Raw genomic sequence first — 5,128 nt, 5'->3', positions numbered from 1 at the left:
GAACACGGTGTCTGGGATGTAATAACCGACATGGACACTGTGTTCCATGGTCATGGCTGCAAAGATGAGTCTGAGGTGCCTGCAAGCTATTACTCTAATACTCGAATGACCTGGGGACAAAACAAGTATAAAAATAAGTGTTTAGATAGATAAAAGGGCTGTGACAATGTGGGGAAGAGTAGTGTGTGGGCATGGAAGGAAGAGTTGTGCATTCCAGCAAAGTTAGAGGGGAAATGTGGGGAATTTGGAAAAAGCTTCAGGAAGCTGTGTGGAGTCAGAATTTAGAGTGAATGTTTGTCAGGTCGCTAGGAGTGAGGGATACATGCAATGAAGAGGGACCACTTGACATCAAAGAGCATAATGAGTTCGGGAAAATGAAATTGCTGAAGCAGATTTGGAACATAAAGTGCCCTTGGTGGAAGGAGAAATGAGGCCAGAGACGAGGTGACCACAGGCTCTCACAGAGCTAGAATCCTGGTGTCTTCTGCTTTAGTCTCATCTCTTCTCCCACTCTGTTCTTCTAGTTCCTTCTTTTTGTACCTAGCAATGTTCTGAAAGCCTTTTTTATTTTAATTTTAGCTTTAGAATTTGATTAACTTTTCATTCATAATATTACATACCAAAACTGTCATTCTTCAAATTTATTTTTAATGTTAGAATGAATGGGCAATGTGTGATAGATAATCTGAGTCTGATGGTCAATGCCATTATAATACATACAGCTACTTAAATGATTAATCTATCAATTTTAAAACTGGTTCTCAAATATAAAAATGCAGAGAAAATTGCTTCCACTTTTACATTGATTTTCACACCATCCAACTTTTCTGTTTTCTTGACTATTACTATAAGGCTTTGGTAGACGACTTTCTTCATAGTCACTGATTGTCAGTCATTAGGTAAGGTTTAATTTCACTGTTGCAGGGGAAGGCGCTAACGATCTGCAGCTGTTCAGCCACAGGCCACCTCCAGGGCTGAAGGATGTGGCATAGGGGACTGTCCCCCAGCGGAACCTGCCCATGGTCGCTGAAGAAGAGCAAGCATGCCCCCTGTCCCAGGAAGAAGGGGTGGATGGGTGGGTACTAGTACTTCCCCTGCAAGCCCACCATGCCATGGGAAGTTGGAGGAGTTTGGGTAGAAGCTCTGGGAGGAATTCTGAGGGTCACCCGATACGACGCATATTCCCTGACTGGCTGAAGGACAAGGACTACTTGCTACATGACTCTAGACCACCGAGACCTTCCTTCCGGGCTTGCTTCAAGAGCATTTTCCGCATCCATACACAAAATGGCATTATCTGGATCCATCTGCTTGGTTTTGTGCTTTCTCTTTTTGGGAATCTTGACCATGCTCAGACCAAGTGTGTACTTCAAGGCCCCTCTAAGGAGAAGGCGATTTTGGGGATGTTCTTTTTGGGTGCAGTGCTCTGCTTCATCTTCTCCTAGCTCTCTCCCACCATCTGTTGTCATTCAGAAAAAGCCTCTCTGATTTTTTTTCCAAACTGTATTATTCAGGGATTGCTCTGCTGATGATGGGGAGCTTTGTCTCCTGGCTCTATGACTCCTTCTCCTGCTCCCCACAGCTGTGGCTCATTCGTCTCTCCATCGTCTGTGTGCTGGACGTTTCTGCCATCACTGTAGCACAGTGGGACTGGTTTGCTGCTCCTAGACACCGGCAGACAAGGGCAGGAGGGTTCCTGGGACTTGGCTTGAGCAGTGTTGAGCCCACCATACACTTCACTATCGCTGAGGGCTTTGTCAAGGCCAGTGGGCCAGATGGGCTGGTTCTTCTTTATGGCTGTGATGTACATCACCGGAGCTGGCCTTTATGCTGCTTGAATTCCTGACCATATTCTTGCCTAGAAAATTAGACCTAGGATTCCATTCTCATCAGATTTCCCCTGTCCCTTGGTAGCCACAGCCTTTGTCCACTTCTACGGGGTCTCCAACCTTTAAGAATTCCATTAGGGCCAAGAGGGTGGCTGTAGAGATGCCTCCCTTCTCTGAGCCTTCCCACCTGAGGGGTAGAGGAGGAACTTCCCAAGTGCTTTTAAACATAACTTCCTTGTTGACCTGAGAGGGAAAAGAATTTTCACTGCAGCAGATGTCCCCTGGTATTTGGGTCATGTTGTGAGAGATCGTTAAAGTAGCATCTGCTGTTTCTCACTTAAGACTGATCATTATATCACCTTAGATTAGAAAATCTGTTTAGGTTCTTTAAAATGATGATTTTATTTTTATAAATTTTATTGAAATATAAAGTGTATGTGGGAAAATACATGTTTTAAGTTTATATATCAATGATTTTTCAGGAAAAGAACACATCTGTGTAGCCAGCTCTCAGGTCAAGAAGCAGAATCTAATCAGCAGCCCTGAAACTTCCCTCATATCTTTGTAGTTATGCCCTTGCCCCCACCATGGGTAAGTCACTGTTCTATCTTCTAATACTGAAGATGAGTTCTGTCAATATTTGAACTTTATGTAAAGGGAATAGTTGAAGTATATACTCTTTTTGGCTCTGACTTCTGTTGCTCAATATTCTGTGTGTAAAATTGATCTATATTGTGGAGTATGCTTATAGTTCTTCATTCTCATTGCTGTATAGTATTCTATTGTATAAAACCACAATTTATTCATGTATCTAAGGCAGATGGACAATTGGGCTGTTTTTGTTTATTTGTTTGCTTGTTTTAAAGATTTTCTTTATATATTTGACAGAGAGAGATGACAAGTTGGCAGAGAACCAGGCAGAGGTGGTTGGGGGGCGGGAAGCAGGCTCCCTGCTGAGCAAAGAGCCCGATTTGGGGCTTAACCTCAGGACCCTGAGATCATGACCTGAGCCACCCAGGTGCCCCTAGGGTTAGATATCTTGTAAAATTCTCCCTTCCCTCATGCCAAATCTATATTCCAATTTAAGCATCACTAACCCTAACTATATGAAGATGGAGAGAAAACTAAATCATGGGGATTACTACCATTCTGTAAATTAGGGAAAGATGGCCTAACTCATGTAGTGAAATTTGATCATTTAAATCAGGAGTCTCTGTTAGAACAGTGTCAATTACAAACCTCCAAATCCCTGCTAAAAAGAGTTTAAACCCAGTCACCTTTCCACAGTGAAAGGGAGGAATTTAGCTGGGAGATAGAGTGCAGATATAGGACAGGTTTAGGGAAGACTGTGAAAGAAGCAATAATGTGGGAATCAAGAAGCATTGAAATTTCAGAACATATTGGATGAAAGATAGGCCTGTCTGTTTTGCTTACTGGTCTATCCTTATTGTCTAGAACAGGCATGGAGTAGGCAATAAATACGTTTGAATGTGGAATGAATGTCAGCAGAGCCTTCTGCAGAAAATCAGTCAGTAAGTGCTGGCACCCCAGATGCTTTGCATAGCGGCAAAATCAAACACTAGAATTGTAGTAATAGAGAAAGTGAAGCAAGAAATGCATTTCTCTCTCCGTGCAGAGAGCCGGAACTGTAGAATGAAGCTCAGTATTCCCCTAATTGGGCTGATTAAGTATCATTACTAATCCAAAGCGAAGAGAAACAACCTTCCTTGTATCTTTTTTCTAGTTCACTGCTATTCACTTACTGCTATGGAGAGAACCAGAGTCAGGGCATCCAGCAATATCATAGCTGTATCTAGGATCGCAAAGCAGCACCTTCTCTCATTTTTGCCTATACTTTAGGTGGCCAGGCTTTCAAAGTTGATGATGGTCCAGGAAATCTCCATGTTCATAAACAAGTGACATATAACATTTGAAATATGTAATCTGGTGTTTACTAATAAAGCATGTAGAAGGAATTTTTTTTTTTCCCTGGCATTTCAGACATTCTCAGGCATACTGGAACAATTACAATGGGAAATGATAGTTTCAGAAATAGGTATCTATCGATTGATACCGTGTGAAATGCAAAATAATGAAGGGGTTGATTAGCTGTGTCTCTGGGGCAAGTGGTGGAATTAGGGAGAGTGGTTCTTGCATCTGTCTATGAGTGAGGCAGATCAAAGGGGAAGCCAGCTTCAAAAGAAGCACATAATAACTCCAGAGAATTAAAAGAGAGAACTGAAAATAGCATTTCTTGGGTATGTGATTCTGAAAATGTATTCTTCATAAAACATGCAGGCACAGGAGATAAAATGTCAAAATAATCTTCTGTAGGAACCCTGTACTTGTTTTTCATCCCTTGAGAAAGTGCTACTTCATTTGAATTGGCAGGATTTTAATGAAATAGCAGAATGCAACCACTCAGATTTAAACCTGGCCTGGACTGTGAAGGAAATGTGCTGGATCTCACTTGTACATAAAACACTTTGTATAGAGAAGGTCAAGAATGAGTATTCCCTTTGGGATTAGTTTTGGGGAACTTATTATCCCTTTGAAAATACTCCTTAATGACTAATATTGTTTTCTGATTGGCAAAGTATAACTCAGAGACCACATAAATGATTGATGTAACAGTTTTCCCATGCATATGGAAATATAATATAGTTTTAAAGGGAGTGAGAATGTTGGAGACCTAGAAGTAGCATTTGCTAAAATTTCAGTAACACAAATGTGCCAGGTCAATTCAATCGTTAGAAATGGTTTACTCAATCAGTTTTTACTGAATAGGATACTTTCTGGTGGCTTTCAGTAACTCTTTCTTCCCATCTTCTCTGGCTTCTGATGAGACTCTGTCAGAGTGGTCCATCAGTGGGAATGAGTCAGTTATGTAATGCAACGTCATATTCCTGTTCATGCATTTCCAGGTTAGAGATTCATGTGCAAACTGAAAGGCTAATTTTTTTTTTCCTTCAGTCTTCTGATACTGGAATGGGGCAGGTAGATTTTTAAAGGACAATGAACTTTGGAAATGAGGCTACAATTTGTAAATTTTTCAAGTGCATTTTTTTAAATCCATTATCTCATCTATTGTTTTTGTCTTCCTTTTGGCATTATGTCTTTTTTTTTTAATTAAGATAAAATTGACATAGCATTGTATTAATGACAGGTATACAACATAATGGTTTCATATTTGTATATATCACAAAATGATCACCACAGTTAAGTCTAGTTGATATCAAGTCTCGTTGATACCTGTTATACATAGTAATGAATTTTTTTCCTTATGGTGAGAAATTTCA

General features: G+C 40.5%; 1 pseudogene; it reads left to right on the top strand.

Annotated features, from left to right (window-relative positions):
* Positions 1 to 1,019: 1,019 nt before the first annotated feature.
* LOC132028377 (adiponectin receptor protein 1-like) lies at positions 1,020 to 1,967 on the top strand (annotated as a pseudogene).
* Positions 1,968 to 5,128: the final 3,161 nt, after the last annotated feature.

This window comes from Mustela nigripes, chromosome 1 (genome assembly GCF_022355385.1).
Source record: "Mustela nigripes isolate SB6536 chromosome 1, MUSNIG.SB6536, whole genome shotgun sequence".
NCBI classification, from domain to species: domain Eukaryota; kingdom Metazoa; phylum Chordata; class Mammalia; order Carnivora; family Mustelidae; genus Mustela; species Mustela nigripes.
This window is presented reverse-complemented; position numbering and strand designations above follow the sequence as displayed.